The 18,591-nt window shown below is 33.0% G+C and overlaps 1 long non-coding RNA gene across 1 annotated transcript; it reads right to left on the bottom strand.

The window, feature by feature from the left end:
• LOC109350543 lies at positions 884 to 17,211 on the bottom strand. Its single transcript, XR_002108112.1, has 3 exons — positions 17,200 to 17,211; positions 13,799 to 13,802; positions 884 to 989 (listed from the first exon to the last, which is right to left on the bottom strand). It is a non-coding gene; the product is annotated as an uncharacterized LOC109350543 (long non-coding RNA).

Below are 18,591 nucleotides of genomic sequence, written 5' to 3'. Positions count from 1 at the left end.
ACATACACAATCTAAACTTTTCTGAAATACTTGCTCTACACTTCTTGCAACTTGTTCTTAACTTTCAGAATATATTTTCTGAAGTTGTCTTAAGTGTTGCTTCAAAGTCATTCAAACCTTCTGAGCATTAGTATTAAAGTATATAAAGAGTTATTGGATTGCAAGAGCTTATAGTTTCAAATTTTGTAAAAAAAATCCTTGCCATAGTTAACGTTTTCTTCATTCAAAGTATTGAATTACTTTCTTTCACAAGTGTGTGATAAGAAAGGGGATAGAGTCACTTGAAAATGATGTTTTCCAATGAATGATATAGGTATTAGAGAGTGAGTAAGGTACAAGGAAATCTCGGGGTGAGAAGAAATTTCTTGTCTGCAAGAATACTGGACGTAGCCTTCGGTGGACAACAAGGTGAACTAGTATAAAATCTCTGTGTACTCTCTTCTCCCTTAACTCCTTAAATTTACTTGATATTTTCTGCATAACTTTTCCACTGCTATTAACTCTTGAATTTTGCATAAAAATCTGTCATAGTTTTTAAACAACTAATTCACTCCCTCTTAATTGTCATCTGAGTCTTATAATGTACTATCACAATCAATCTCGAAATTGAAAATGCAAAGAGTCAAGATTTGCATATTTGAAATTGACCTTGGTCACTACACCAAATTTTATATTTTGTGGAGGTTTTTGTGTAGAGGTTATTGAAACCTCCACAAATAAATCAAGCAGGTGGACCATACAATTAACTAAATAGATAATAGATAGTGAAAGTTTTTATTTAATTAGTGGAGGTCTGTCAATTTCCCATTACAAAACCTAAACCTTTCATTCATTACAATTCTTTTCCATTCTTCCATTTCATTCTCTTCCACTCAACAAACCCCAGATTCTAAGTTCCTCTATTCTTCCATTTCATTTGTTTTTGTACTATTATTGTACACGTTTCTAAATCTAGGGTTTTGAATCGATCGAAATTTTAGGTCTTTTCACTTGCAGTCATGCTGTGTTGAACTGATAAAACAAATCCAATCTTCTTGTGTTGGAATTTAAGCAGTGTTGTAAAAATTCTAAATTGCTTCGTATGGAAATAAAAATAAAGATATTAATAAAAGCTGTTTCATTGAGAACCTCATCATACGGTGATAATATTTAGTTGAAAATCTTGGAGAGTTCCTGCTAACAACAATTGCTTCATTGTGAAATGTGTATGCAGAATGAATTTTTAGTTTAAAGTTTTGAGATAATGTGTTTCCTTATGTTCTTTATGCTCTGGTTGAGGTTTTGGGATTATAAGCTCTAAACCACGGATTCGTCAAACACTCTCATATGTCAGTGTCTGACATGTATACGCTCGGATTCGTGAATCATACGTATCCATAGAGTATCCAAAAATTAAAAAAATAAAATAAAATAAATATTAAGACACGTATTCGATTCGTTTTCAATAAAATATATGATATATGGATTCGTTTTCAGTAAAGTATAGGATATATAAATTCGTTTTCAATAAAATAGGAAAAGATAAATTTGTTTTCATAGGATAAGATAAATTTGTTATGAAGGATAACGATTTTAAATTTCCATTATATTTTTTACTTTAGATATTTTGATTTACACTTATAATTTTATCATATTTTATGTGTTTTTATTATTTTATACGCGTATCCCTGAACGTATCGTATCCTCTATTTTAGAAAAAATGCGTGTCGGCGTATCAGATATGTATTGTATCCGACACATGTATCAATATCCATACTTCATAGATTACAAGTATCACTATTACTGCATATCATTTGCTTAACCAATTACTTTTATTTTGGGTTACCCTCCTTTAATGTTATTTTGTGGTATGGTTTCTTTTAATTATCAGCTGGTCATGCTTCTACTCATGTTACATAATGGTTAATGCTTAAGCTTTATTCAATGTGTGATAGGTATTCACCTAACATAAAGGAGATAAAAGTGCTTGACAAGAAGAAAGTGAGGAGGGCAAAACTCTACTACCTGAGGGACAAAATAAATGCACTTAAAAAGCATTAGCGACCTTGGTTGAAACATTTTATGATTCCTAATTTTGTTATGCATCGTATCCGCATGTGCATTCTTATTACAGCTTAGTGATATGCTAATCTGTGTGTAGTTTTCGTGTTTAGTTTTTAACATTGAGATACTTCCTTAGAATTGATTAGTTAGGACTTGGGAATTTCATCATTCTGTTTTGTGTTAATTTTATTTTTAAAGTTTTTCCGTTTCTTTAGTTTGTTCATTGAGTTTAACATGTTAATGTGAGATCGGTGTTACGTTTAACTTATACTCCACAAGATTATGTTGTTTATGGTGATTTGAACTTTCATGTGCAACAAATGAATCCCCAATGAATCCTCAATACCAACGGACGTTGGTTTAAGTGGTACATGCTTGATTCCCCTTAAGCAAGGGTTCGAGTCTTGTGGATGGAAAAAATGTCCGTTGGCAGAGTTAGCCCCACGTACCTGTGGATGTTCACGGCTCGGACAGGATTGCCTCCAGTGCGAGGATACCCGTAGAAACAAAAAAAAAATGAATCCCCAATGATTAGATGGTGCATTTGCCATTTTTTGCAGATATACTTTTATTTCTTCTTATGCTTTAAGAGTTGAGATTGGAGGTTCAGACCATGGTTTCAAAACACATTGCTGTCTTATGATTCTGGATGTGAATATAAAATACGGAAAAAACACGTCAAAGATTGTGTCCCATGCCTTAGTAGTTGTACAAACAAGCCATAATTGCTACTATATAGATTGTTTTTGCATTCATTTGGAACTGTGATGTCGGCTTTTTTGTTTGCTGGCCTTACTTTTGTAGGATGAGAAGGACATGGTTGCAAAAATAGCTACGATTTTGATAATTTTCCCGTATTAAATCTCTCTTTGTGTGACTATTACGGGTCTTTTTGTATCTGTATAGAAGGATGTAATGATCAAAGTGAAGAAAATTGTCCATAGTATACTATAATTGTTATTTATTTTCAGTTTTCTTTTCCTTGTACTGGTCTTCTTTGCAGCCTTGATTTATTTACTGATTACATGAGTATAGCTTTTTTGTAATTGTTATTGTTATTTTGTGAATTTGTAACTTAACAAAAGTCTTTTGGGTTCTAATGTAGCTTCAGAGGAGCCTTGATTGTTTAGCATCTGATTGAAACAACATTCAAGGGATGATAGTTGTAGTTGCCCCTTTTGATGTTGAATGATACAATTTTTTTATCGACTATGTTAGTATTTTGATTCAGTTGAGTTTTTAGATGAAACAACATTCAAGGGATGATAGAAGGGTCTATGGAGTTTTTTATCGACTATGTTTGATTGTTTTGCTTCAGTTGGTTTGGCTGTTGGGATCTGCAGCATGCAATTTGTTAGGAACATTAGCACCAATCCTGAAGTTCTCCAATTGGTTTCTAATTTTCAATTGTCAAAATACAAAACCCATGTGTAAAACAGATTACCCAACTAAGTTCTTTAATAAATTCTTAACCACCCTATAAAAAATGACGCTTTCAAATCCTTCAAAAACTTAGTCAAGCAAATCCAAAACCAACTTAACCTTAAGATAGTATATATACTTTGTGACCATGGCGGTGAATTTGAAAACCACTTGTTCGACAAGTTTTGCAATAAGCATAGTAACCTGCACCAATACGCGGCTCCTCGAACTCCTAAAAAATGTTGTTGTTGAGAGGAAAAATTGCATATTAGAGGAGTTGGCCAGGACCATGCTTAATGAAAGCAAAATGCCTAAATATTTTGGGGCCAATGCAATGCATACATTCTGCTATATTATAAATTGAGTACTCCTAAGACCTAAACTTTTAAAATCTCCTTATGAACTTTCGAAAGGCCGAAAACCTAGTGTTGAGTACCAGCAGGTCAGAACACACCTAGAGGGGAGTGAAAAAGGTATAGTGTATCACTTATTCCACTTTTCCAATATTTTGCGTAGATCTGAAAACTGCTGCACTTAATCGATTAAGCCTGGTTTTAATCGATTAAGAAGTGCTTGGAATTAATTGATTATGCTTGTGCATAATCGATTATCCTGAATCTTGCATTTCTTGATTTTAAGGTTTACAAGTTACCGATTACCAATCTTTATACAATCAATTGATTAAAGAAGTTACAGAAAGATAACAACACATATTATAACATGCAAGTTGTTTTAATCGATTATAGTTAGCGTTAATCGATTATGCTGATTCTGGATTCTCTGAAAAACATATTTTTCTTGCAATGAAAACAGTGATGATTGCTGATCTTTACTATCCTAAATTGATTCTTGATTATACGAATATTATTGACAATTAACACAAATCACATAATGCAATTGAAACAGAATAACACGTAAAGACAGAATCGTAAAAGAGATAGGGAAAGAGAAAAGTGCTCAAGGATTTTTAACCTCATTCGTTTGCAGGTCCACTTGCCAACTACATTCAGGCCTCCCCTTCTAATCTCGAGAGATTTTTCTTTACTATCGGAAATAAATGTTTGATTACAAACACTCTTCTAATACACCTAGCAAGAGAATTCTTTCTTGACCCCGTTGAGCCTACAAGCTCGATTTGACAATTCTGAATCTGATCTGGACGAGGAAACTTTGAATCTCCTGGTACAAAAATTTAGAAAATTCTTGAAGAAAAGAGTAGGATTCAAGAGGTTCCAAAAGAAGGAAGCGCGAGAATCAACCAAGAAAGGCAAAACCCAAAGGAACGCTTCACTTGCCATGAGTGTGGGAAACCACAATTTTCTATCCCTTACCTTCTTTACTTTCAATCTTTATATTCTTGTTAATTAATTAATTCTGAGTTGTCTATTATAATCTGTATTGTTACCATTTTGTAACTACTTTAATCAATTGATTGTGTAAAGATTGGTAATCGGTAACTTGTTGTGCAAGAAACCTAAAAATCAAAAAGTGCAAGATTTAGGATAATCGATTATCCACAAGCATAATTGATTAAATCCAAGCACTGCTTAATCAATTAAAACCAAGCTTAATCGATTAAGTGTAGCAGTTTTTAGATCTACGCAAAATATCGGAAAAACGAAAAAAGTGATCCGCTACACCTATTCACCCCCTCTAGGTGTGTTATGACCTGCTTGTACCGAATAGAAATCATTCAACCTCAAAATCAATTCAATATCGAAAATCAACCTCAAAACTCATTCACTCATTCAACATGAAAATCATTCACTCATTCAACAAGAAAATCATTCAACACCGAATTTGAAACTCGTTCATTTATTCAACCTCAAAATCGTCATTCACTTATTCAACGCCGAAAGTTCATTCACTCATTCAACTCCGAATTGAAAGTGAGTTTTCCTTATAAATATTTCCATTTTTTTAATTACATGAATTGAAGCTGAGTTCACTCATTTAACTTGAATTGAGTTAGGGTTTCCTCCTTTTCACTTACATAATGTATTTTTCTCTACCTTAGTGAGTTTAACACAAAGCTTTAGGGATTTATGCTCATTATATTATTTTTTTGTCAATTCCTTTCTAGAAAATGGATCGAAAATGGATAAGTATCAATTGATTGATGAATGATTATGAGGAAAGAGTGAAATCATTTGTTAGGTTTGCAATTGAGAATACTGAAAACCCTAATAGAATTGTATGTCCTTGCTTAAAATGTTGTTACTCAAACCGAGTTACTCCAAATGAGTTAAAATTGCATTTAGTATGTCACGGTATTGATCAAAGTTACACATGGTTGACAAGGCATGATGAGAAAAGAGATGTCATGGATTATGATGATATGCATGTGAAAGAGAACAAACATTGTTGAAGAGGATCTTCAGGATTGTCCTGAGATGTTTCAGCGGTTGAGAAGTGATGTTGAGAAACCATTACATGATGGTTGTACTAAATTCACGAGATTGAAAGCAGCATCAAGGTTGTGTAAGTTGGATATGTTAATGGGTGTAGTGATAAGACTTTCACAAACCTACTTGCACTTATGAAGGATATGTTGCCCGAAGATAATGTGCTCTCTTCTCAAACCTATGATACTAAACAAATGTTATGCTAAATTGGCATGAACTACAATAGGATACATGCTTGTGAAAATGTTTACATCTTATTTTTCAATGAGTATGCTTTGTTAAAGTTTTATCTTAAATGTAATGCATCATGGTATAAGAAGGAAGACTCAATTCCCAAAAAAATGTATGATATTTTCTCATCAAAGCAAGATTTAAGTGTATGTTCAGCATTGCGAAAGACGCAAAGAATTTGACATGGCATGATGAAGAAAGGATTAAAGATGACAAGCTTCGGAATCCTGTAGATTATCCTCAACGGAGAAAAATTGATCAAGACTATCCTAATTTTGGTCAAAAATCTAGAAATCTATGTCTTGTATTGTCAACTGATGGAATTAACCCACATAGTGTTCAAAGTTGCTCCCATGTTACATGGCTAGTGATGTTGGTGATATACAACCTACCTTCTTATCTATGCATGAAGCGCAAATATGTGGTGTTATCTATGCTAATTTCTGGACCTAAACAACCAAGAAATGATATGGACATATATTTGACTCCATTAATTGAAGACTTGAAGCAAATTTGAGAGACATGCATAGATATATATGATGCATATTGGGAAGAAAGATTCAACTTGGGGGCTTTGTTGTTCGGCATAATCAGTGATTTCCCTGCCTATGGTAACATGTTACAGTATAGTATAAAGGGACATTTTGCATGTCCTTTATGTGAAGACAATACTCATTCAACGAGGTTGGAACACTATAAGAAGAATGTCTTCCATGACCATCATGGATTTTTGCATTCAGATCATCACTATCAACGATGGAGAAAAACATTTGATGGGAACAATGAAGAAGGTCGTGCTCCTTTGCTACTGACGAGTGACCAATTATTTCAAAATTTAAAGGGTTTGAATAATAACTTCGGTAAACCTTTTGCAAAATAAATGTTCACAAATGGGTGGAAGAAAAAGTCAATCTTCTTTAAATTGTCATATTATAGTTCATTATATATAAGTCATTTCCTCGATGTTATGCATATTAGAAAAAAAATATATTTGATAGTCTCCTTGGTACCTTACTCAATGTCCATGTTAAGACCAAAGATGACTTGAATGAAAGATTGGACTTGGTTAGTATGAGAATAAGAAAGGAATTAAGGGCAATAATAAAGGGAAAATGTACATATCTACCTATAGCAGCTTATACTTTATCGAGGAATGAGAAAATGTAAATTTGTAAATTTCTTCATGGTGTTAAAGTTTCAAAGGGGTACTCTCCCAAAATTCAGAACATCGTATCAATGAAAGACCTCAAATTAAAAGGTCTTGAGTCTCATGATTGTCATGTACTTATAGAGCATTTCTTGCCTATTGGAATACATTCCATTCTACTTAAAAAGGTTCGAGGAACCATAACTAAGTTATGATTATTCTTCAAGGCAATTTGTAGCAAATTGATTGACCATGGGAAATTACCTGCATTACAAAGATAAATTATTTTGACTTAGTGTGAGTTTCCCACCTTCTTTTTTGATATAATGATTCATCTAAGCATTCATCTTGTTTGAGAGAGACACCTATGTGGCCCTTCATATATGAGATGGATGTATCCTTTTGAGTGTTCTATGAAGACATTAAAGGGTATGTGAAGAACTGATCTAGACTAAAGGATTATATTGTTGAGCAATATATTCTTGAAAAAGCTCTTGATTTTTGTACCGGATACCTTACCAATGGTGATTTCGTAGGCATTCCAAAGCCTCTGTATGCAAAAAGAACATTTGGCGAAAGAATTATTGGGAATCAAATATTAACTATAATAAGAACCTAATTGGAGCAGTGCACTTATATGTTTTACATAATATCGACGAGATTGAGCCATATGTTGAAAAACACAAGGAGATTCTTAGGAAGTCTAACCCAAATAAGAATGAAAATTGGATTTCCGTAGAGCATAATCGGTGTTTCATAAAGTGCATAAAAAATCACATTGTTGAGGATTTGAATATAAATGCACATTTCGTTTCCAAAAGATTGAAATGGTTAGCTAATGGTCCAAGTATTCATGTCTTATCCTACATTGGTTACCAAACTAATGAGTTCATGTTTTATACGAAGAAAAAAGATTATCAAAGTAAAATTCAAAATAATAGGGTGACTCTTGTTACTCGAACTTTAAATATGTCAAGTGCAAAATATAGAAACCCAATATATGCCAATATGTCATACTTTAGAGTCATTGAACGAATATGAGAATTGGATTACACAATGTTTCGAGTGCCAATATTTTGTTCTATGTGAGTTTATAACAACAATGACTTCCGAGTTGATGAGTTAGGGTTAATGATGTGGATCTTAATAGGTTAGGATATAAATATGAGTCATTTATTCTAGTATCACAGATACAACAAGTATTCTATGTTAGTGACACAGCTGATATGAAATGGTCCATTAATGTTCTTTTAACTAACAAAATAATCATCAATAATATTGATGATCAAGAATATGAAGATATTGATGCTGAAGATGATCATTTTTTCGGACATCATAGTCACGTGAGAGTGGACCAACTACAGATAATGATTTTTATACAAGAGATGATTATGATGAGGGGCTTTGGGTGAATCAATATGTTCTTCCAAATAATGATATTACAAGCCAAAAACAATCAAAGAAAAGGAAAAAGTAGATGCATGTCGTTGTATAATTATAGCATAATTTTATTTGTTTTTAATTTGCATATATTATACTTATATTATTTGTTTGTAATTTTATGACTCTGCCAAAATATAATTGGAATGATATTCTTTGTTTGTAATGTATTCATGTTATTAATAATTCAAACTTCTAACCTATATTAATATGTATGTGATGTTGAGAATGTTTGTGTTATTGATAAATGTATATGTAGGTATTAATATGTACAAATCAACAGTGCATGCATGTCGGGGGAAGCTCTAGCAAGCACTGTTGTATGTATATAATACAACAACTCTCATTATACAACAACTCTTATTATAGAGTGTTGTTGTATATGATTAATATAACAGCGCACATTATAGAAAATGTTGTTGTATATGATTAATACAATAACACACATTATAGATAACGTTGTTATATAGGATTAATACATCAACGCTCGTTGTAAGTGATGTTGTTGTATATCTATGTTGTTGAGAATATTTATGAATAATACAATATTACTCATTGTAGTATGTGCTATTATATGTATAAAATATATAACATCGCTCATTGGAGGTATCGTTGTTATATATCTAAAATGTGTGCTATTGAACGTCAACTCTGGCGTAGTTAGGAATGACAATATGGGTTTGGCCCGATGGGCCAGCCCATTTAGATTGAAATTTTTATCAGGTCGGGCTGAGGATTTTAGCCCTAAAACCCATATTCAACCTAGTTTGGAAACTCATTTTATAGACGGACCACAAAGGGTCAGGTTGGGTTCGCCCAAGAGGCCAACATTAAAAACTTTCATAACATACCAGGCCAAAACTCAACACTATGCTTCAAACTTCACCACCTCACAATCTCAAAGGCATTAATAACAATGGTGTTTGAAAGTGACTGGGACTGAGAACATAAACTCAGTGCAGAGTTTGAAGAGAGGAATAGAAGCACGACAGAAACACTGCCTTCTCTAATTAATAGTGGTAAATACCTTATTTCATGTTGGTTCACCTCATTTTTTATTTTCTATAAAAAGAAATTTTGGTTTTGGTCATGTAAGTATAATAAACTATACAGAAAACAAACATTACTTCAAATCAAATGTGCATAGTCCATTTAATGGCTAGGTCAGACATTAAAAATGGTTTGGGCATAACAAAAAAAACACTATATTTTTTTAAGTAAACATTCAACAACAATAAAGTCTACAATGTTAAACATTTGCTTGGTTGTATTTCAAAAATCACAAGCATTCATTTGAGTAATACATTAATGGATTCTTTGTATAGATTGGACCAGAGTATAGAAGATACAACACTGAGTACTGTAGAGAAGCACCAAGAAGAATCAGAGCTTTTGATTGAAGGTAACAAAAAATAACCATTTTTTATCTCTAGGTCATATGCCAGATTTGTTACTCATATATGAAACTTCACAGTACTTGTAATTGTAGATAATTTATAAAAAAAAACGGATCAGCCTACTAGCATGTCAGTCCTACCAAATATGGTTAGGTTAACATTTTGAGCCATTTTAGTAATAAGAGTCGGGTCGGGTCAGTCCATATTCTAGTGGATTGGGTTGGCCCGTATTGCCACCCCTAGGTGTAGTGCAATATTCCAAGCCAAATATTGGAAATATTTGCAAGTTAAAAGGCGTTTTTCCTAGTCTGGTAAACACTTCCTTTTTCTATCTTGCATACTATGGGTGATTTTTCTTTTGTTAGATATCAGTGACAGAATACATCTAGAAGGGGTTGAATAGGTGTCATGGTTCTCAAATATCGCTATTCGCACCAAAGCCCTATTCTAAAAAATCACCCAGTTAATCGATTAAAGGACTGCCTTAATCGATTAAATCGCATTTAACAGACAGTTGTTGAATGGCTCAATTACACAACCACTCACATATTATATAGAAATGATACAACAAATATATTTGAACAAAAATGATCTTTATATAATAGAGTTACTATATTCAAATTATCAGCTACAATAGGCAATTAAAAACAACTTAAAACAATAAAGAGATAAGGGTAAGAAACAACTTGCAACAAGTTTTTTATACTGGTTCGTTTTGCGGTCCACTACAAAACTACATTCAGCCCTCCCCTTCCAATCTTGGGAGATTTTCTTCACTAAAATTGAAGCCAATGTATCTTACATACACACTTCCAATTACAAGACCTTGAATGCTACTTTCTTGAATTCTCATAATCCCCACCTTGGTTTGACCTTACCTATCGCCTAGGAAAACCTTTCTTATGATCCAGCCCCAGCCAAGAGTATGTTCTAAACTAAGGACCTCCAAGTCCTGATGAAGACTCTCTGTATCTCGTTGGTGGTACAATACCAAGATACAACTTTCCTTGTTACAAAAATACAACAAAAACAGAGTAATGTACAGCACAAAATAGCTCAAATATTACAATAAATAATAAGCTATAAACCCTATACAAATCTCACAAATTATTATGAATATGTATAAGCTCAGAATCATGAAGAACATGTAATTTCTACCCTAAGAAATCTCTAAACGAAATGAAAGAATCACACAAGATAAGATAGAATGATGAACACATTTAATCACATGCAATTGATGACATTTTAATCCCTAAGCATGATACTATCTCTCACTATTCTTACATGCAATTCTCTCTGCCTATATGATATACAAGGAGCACGAAAATATGCAACTTAGCAATTCTAAAATATGAATGAATGAATGTATAAAGCATTGTATAAAAGCACAGTTTATATAGAAAAGTTGTTTTATGCCCAATTAATTGATTAAGTGTCATGTTAATCAATTAACGGGCTGTTTAGAATAACTGAATTCTGTTTTTCAATTATCTGTTGAAACTGATTAAAACTGTTTTCACGTTAATCGATTAACTGGCATTTTTTCAGTTAAGATATTGAATGGTAAACTACTTATATGTTATGCTTATAGACTATACATGTTTTACCATTATGTTATGCCTAAAATGCACAAATAATATGTATGATTAATGCATGAACATATAATAAGCTAGATGACATGTCTCATGTAAATGATATGATAGTTTTTAGAACTTGTGAGATTTGCATCTAGGTTTACCTAACCTAGACTCAATAACTAAGACACATATCTAAGACTCTAGTTTAGACACGAAGCTCTTAAATCTTTGGCATGTTGATTTATTGAGTTATCTTTAAGCTTTGAGTAATTCCTTTGTCTTCATCAAAACATAGGCAAACTAAATGCTATCTTGACACTCTGCACTTTCAATCTCCCCCTTTTTGATGATGACAAACTCAACACCAATTTTTTTTATGCATAGCTTGAAGATGATCATAGAATACATGGTTGTTGATTTCAAAGTTAAAGCGCATAGCTAGACAACGGAAGCTGAATTTTATTTTACAACCTGCACACATCAAACAACAAAACAACCTTTCTCCCCCTTTTGACATTATCAAAAAGATAAAGTAAATGAATTTTGGTCAAAAGTAAAAAGAGATATGAAGTGAACTGAAACTGTAATTAATCAATTAATATTGGGAATGTAATTAATCAATCAGTAGATGAAAAAATTGAACACGTGTACAAATTGATTTGCATTTAATCGATTAAGAAAACTGGTTAATTGATTAAAACAACAGGATACAACAATATGACATATTTAATGGCATGAAAGGTTATACATGAACTAATCAAGCATGGAATGATCAAGCATTTATATTATAGTATTCAAACAGCAGGCTCAATCAAACATAAGAGATACATATAACCAAACATGTTCAAGGACCATTAAACATGTATTCATGCTATATTTGACATAGATAGGAATATTATGTAAGCAAATTAAAACCAAAATAGTAACTATTTAAATTCAAATAGCATACATATCAAGTCACAATAGTGCAGCAAAAGTTGATAGTTAGAGTTACAACCCAAAAAGTATAGAGAAAATATGTTTCAAAATTACAAAGTATCATAAATCCTGAAAATTAGCCATATATAAGAACTAAACCTAACGCAACCTAAGGTCTAAGGACTTCTAATCTAGGGATGCGGAGGAGGATCTCTGTCATCAGGTATGATCAGACTACTATCACCATGGATGAGGAATCTCAGCTTCTCAAATTCTGCACAAAATCTCTCATTTTGTGCCTCAGCAGTATTCTGAACAAAGTTCCTCATAGCCTGATAGTGATTATCGATGTAGGCAACCTGACGCTCCTCAAATTGTTCCATATCTGTATGGTAGGAGTCCTTCAGAGACTGAAAATGTAGATCCATTCTATCATTCAGCCTTTGCTCCATGGCATCCAACTAACCTAATCCAAAGGATGGTTCCTGCGACGCAGTTCCAGATAGCTCCCCTTGAGTTTCTGCATTAGGCTGATCTGTTCCAGCCTGATCTTCATCATAAGATAGATCCAAATCCACAGTAGTGTAATCCTCCTGGTATTGCCAAGTATTTCCATACTTGTAGATACCCATCTTGTGGATAAGGCTTTCACCAACAAGGTGATCTTGATTAGAAATCTCTATGACGATGGTGTCAGATACGTCAATGTGAAGATAATCAATGATTCTCTATATGAAGATACTGTAGGGCAGCAACTTGGATTGTGATGTAGAGACATTATACATGACCTTCATAATCTCCTCAGCCAATAACCATGATATTCTCCTTAACAACATACATGAATTTCAGATCATTAACAATTGGTTGTGCATGATTGGTGTTTCTCTAAACTAGAATGTAAGCAATCAGATAGTGAAGCAATCTATTCTCTACCGATAATGAACCAACTTTGGTTAGTTCTCCCTGGACATATAGATGGGGACCTCTTAAACATGATTTGTAAACCTCAGCAGCATCAAAATCCTTAAGCCATTCACAATCACCTAGGCTAACACCATTAGTGGATAAGCCACCCACATTCACAAAAATATCACTATCCATCTCAAATAGATTTCCTTAAACCATAGACCAATATTTTCCATCCTTATAACGGAAGTTGGCGTAAAATTCCCTAATCAAAGCGGGGTACAGATTACCCGTTAATTCCAAAAACAACACATCTCTCTGATCTTGCATACCTTGCGGAAACTCAAAATTTTGTTTCGCCATCCAGGTTAGATCAGCATACCTTATGTAAGTGGGTTTCCTTCCCTCAAACTTGGACAATCGGGTCTCCTAAAGAATGAGAGAATAGTAAGGATCTCCTCGGTCTTGCCTCTCATTCGGATTTGAAGATGAAGCAATAAGAGGCTTACGAATGCAATGAGCAGTTGTCTTGAACCTCTTCGAATGACCTCTTTCCATTTTAAAGCATAAATCGTGAGTGGAATGAGAGGGGAAGAAGGTTAAGGGATGAAACCTAAGCTTAGGGTTTAGAATTGGAAATGTGATTCTTTGAAAGATATGAGAGAAAGATGGGATGAATTGAAGTGCAATATAAGTAAAGGTGAGGTTTAATTCATCTTTAAGCTAAGAAATCAAATTTTGTTGTTTGCATTTGAGATTTTCAGAGAAAATGAGGAAGAGAGGATTTGAAAAAATGTCAAAAACGCTACTGATTCTAATTTTATGTTGTCGTTAATCGATTAAGAGCTATATTTAATCGATTAATCAGTGTTAAAATTCCAGATTTTCAGAAAAACGACCCCAGGTAATCGATTAAAATTGAATCTTAATCTATTAAATTTAGTGAAAAATGAAATGTTTGCTACTAGAAATCATTTTAATCGATTAAGAATTATAGTTAATTGATTAACTGACATCAGATTTGTAGAATCAAGAGGTTTTTGGGGTTTAAAAGCATGCATAGATTTCTAACATATATCAAGCAATTATTACTCAAACACATACATTTTTCAGCTTATCATACAAGATCATGAGTCATAATAGGAATATAATGCATTCACAACAAATATATATTTTGAAGCATATAAGACATTAATCATGCGAAGCACAATATAAAATTTTAGACGATTTTAATCAAGATAATTTTCATCAAGGATTCCAAGTTCCTTTCGCAGAACATAGAAAGTATCTCATGAGCGGGGCTTGGTGAAAATATCAGCCAATTGTTTAGTAGTTTCGACAAATTCAAGCACACAATCGCCTTTTTGTACATGGTCACGCAAGAAATGATGTCTAATTTCTATATGCTTGGTTCTAGAATGCAAAACGGAATTCTTGGATTGGTTTATGACACTTTTATTATCACAATTTATAGGAATCTTTTCTAGGTTAAGTCCAAAGTCCTTAAGTTGTTGCTTCATTTAAAGGATTTGAGCGCAACACACACCGACGACAATGTATAATGTATTCCGCTTCGGCGATGGACAAAGCAACACACACTTGCTTTTTAATGTGTCATGCAACTAAGGAACTGCCTAGTAAGTGACAAGTCCCACTAGTGCTCTTCCGATCCAACTTACATCTCGCAAAATAGGAATCAGAATATCCTACCAAGGATAATGAGGCATCCCTAGGATACCATAACCCCATATTATTTGTTCATTTTAAATATCTCATGATGCGTTTAATAGCAGTATAATTTGAATCTTTAGGCAAAGCTTGAAATCTAGCACACATACAAACACTAAACATAATATCGGTGCAACTCGCAGTTAAGTACAATAATGAGCTGATAATCCCACGATACTTGGTTACCTCAATTGCTTTTCCCTTTTCATCTTTATCTAGATAGAAAGCGGACACCATAGGTGTTGAAGCTTCTTTACACTTTTCCATGTCGAACTTCTTTAGTAACTCCTTGCAGTATTTCGATTGATGAATGAAGATGTCATTTTCCATTTGTTTGATTTGTAGCACATGAAAGAAGGTCAGCTCATCCATCATCGACATCTCAAATTCACCCTACATCATCTCAGAAAATACTTTACAAAGAATGTCATTAGTAGATCCGAATATTATATCATTAACATATATTTGAACTAGTAGTACATGATTATCTAATCTACAAATAAAGAGGGTAGTATCAACCATACCCCTCACAAACTCTTTTTCCAAGAGGAAAGAGCTCAATCTATCATACCAAGCTCTGGGAGCTTGTTTCAGGCCATAAAGGGCCTTTTTGAGCTTACATACATGGTTCAGATATTTAAATTTTTCAAAGTCGGGAGGTTGATCTACGTAAACCTCCTCTTGAATGTAGCCATTCAAGAAGGCGCTCTTGACATCCATTTGAAATAACTTAAAATTCATAATCGATGGAAAGGATAAAACCATCCTAATGGCCTCTAATCTGGCTACAGGAGCATAGGTCTCATCATAATCGATGCCCTCCTCCTGATTGTAGCCTTTGGCCACTAAGCGAGCTTTATTTCTAATTATCAACCCAGATTCATCTAATTTGTTGCGAAATACCCATCTAATACTAATCATTGGATGTTCTTTAGGCTTAGGGACCAAGTCTCATACATTATTACGCTCGAACTGGTTTAGCTCTTCTTGCATAGCTATATCCCAGTGCACATCCTCAATGGCCTCATCAATGGTCTTAGGCTCGATTTGAGATATAAAAGCAACGAAGTTACAAAAGTTACGTAAAGAGATAAGGGTTACCACCCCCATAGTTATATCACCTATTACTTTGTCGAGTGGATGATCCTTCTTGGTCTTCCACGCGATTGGCAGGTCCTAATGCTCATCTTAGACAATTTGCTCTGCTTCTTCTTCTTCTTTGTCCTGGTCCATGTCCTTAGAGTATGCTTCTTCTAAAGCACTTGCAACATCATCAGAAAATACCTTCCTCTTCTCTTTTGGAGAAGATTCGTCAAAATGGACATGCATAGACTCTTCTACTTGCATTGAATATTTATTAAAGACTCGATAAGCTTTACTATGCAATGAATACCCTAAAAATATACCTTCATCAGCTTCTGAATCAAATTTAATTAAAGCTCTTTTTCCATTATTTAATATAAAGCATTTACAACCAAAAGCATGAAAATGAGCAATATTGGGTTTTCGGCCTTTTAAAAGTTCATAAGGAGTTTTTGAAAAAGTAGGCCTCAAGATTATACGGTTAATCACATAGCAAGTTGTATGCATTACATCAACCCGAAAATATTTAGGAACCTTCTTTCGTTTAGCATAGTTCTAGAAAGCTCCTCTAGGACTCGATTTTTCCTCTCAATAACTCCATTTTGTTGAGGAGTATGAGGGGCTGAGAATTGATACATAATACCATATTTATCACAAAATTTATCAAATTGATGGTTTTCAAATTCGCCACCATGATCGGATCGAATATATACTATCTTATGGTTAAATTAATTTTGGATTTGTTTGATAAGGTTTTTGAAAGACTTGAAGATTGTTAGGATGTTTGAAATATGTTATTTGACAAGGTGAATATTGTTAGGATGTTTGAAATATGTTATTGTATAAGTCTCACATTGTCTAATATTGGAATGAGGTAGAGTTGTCAATGTTATATATTGGACTCAAATGTCTTGTTATAATGTGCATCAAGTAGAAGTGTCAAGTAGAAACACATCATGAGTACTTGGGCTCATAGGTGTGACAGAGCTTGTAATATTTATTCTCTAATAATATCTTGATAGTCGATCAGCTCTCCCGGAAATGTAGACACAATTGGTCAACCCCATTATCAGATTCTCTTGTCTTCTTCTCTTCTATTTATTCTGTCAATTATTTAATTGCTTGTGGTCAACACAACACAACAATCGCTTTCATTGCACCAAAATATATATATATATATATATATATTATATATATATATATATATATGATCTACTTTACTAACTACCCCTTTCGATAATCACATCTGTAAAATAATTTTAAGTAAAAGATGTGAAAATATGATGAATGTTTATTTTGAGCATCCCATGAAGAAACAAAAGTTATGGGAATTGATTATCACAATGAGGGATGAGAATGTGAGGTGGGAAATGCAAGCATAAACCAACCAATCATTTGAAAATGAGAATGGACCAAAACAATACCAAAATAAAGATTTATATTTTATGAAAACATAATTTAAGAGGGAATAATCGATAGCCCTATCTAAACTAAAATGTAGGTTTTAAAAAATCAATTGTTGTTTTTATATACATTGCAAACATTTAGGTGGGAAAAGATAATTTACTCTTCAACATACGGTTTATATAACATTGCAAACATTGTAATTGTGCAGTAAAAATTTTCTTTAAACACTTTTCAGTTTCATCTATACCTCTTGAAACTTGTATTTACATGTTATTTTATTTCCCTATCATGTTGTATGATGTATCAAAGATGCCAAAACCTTATCATTTATGATATAGTGTGATATGGAATTTTCATCTCTAATATATGCTTGCTGAGCTTACACTATATATTTTCTTACTCCAGCTTATACGATCTAAAGTTTTTTTTTAGTATTTTTAACTTTTCATTTATTTCCTTCCAGATCATCAAAATGGAACAAATATTTAAAAAAAAACACTTGCATATCATGACACCAATATTGGATATGCTCCCAATCACTATGAAGAAAATTTATAATGGTTCAAATTAATGTTAGCCTTAAATTTAGAATTTGTGGAATAAAGCTTGATTTGAATGGGTTTGTAACTTTTCTTAAAGGTTCTTTTATCATGTGCTTAGATGTTAGCCTTAAATTTAGAATTTGTGGAATAAAGCTTGATTTGAATGGGTTTGTAACTTTTCTTAAAGGTTCTTTTATCATGTGTTTAGAGCATCCACAATAGTAACCAAATTTTCATTTGGGTCATACTGATTATTTTGTATTTATTTACACTTTTCTACAACTTAAGCAATTCAAACCAAAATCACCTCCAATGGTGCAACTCTATTTCGTTCTTATCTAGACA

This window comes from Lupinus angustifolius, chromosome LG01 (assembly GCF_001865875.1).
Source record: "Lupinus angustifolius cultivar Tanjil chromosome LG01, LupAngTanjil_v1.0, whole genome shotgun sequence".
NCBI classification, from domain to species: domain Eukaryota; kingdom Viridiplantae; phylum Streptophyta; class Magnoliopsida; order Fabales; family Fabaceae; genus Lupinus; species Lupinus angustifolius.
Note: the sequence above shows the minus strand (reverse complement) of the source record. Positions and strands in the feature narration are given on the sequence as shown.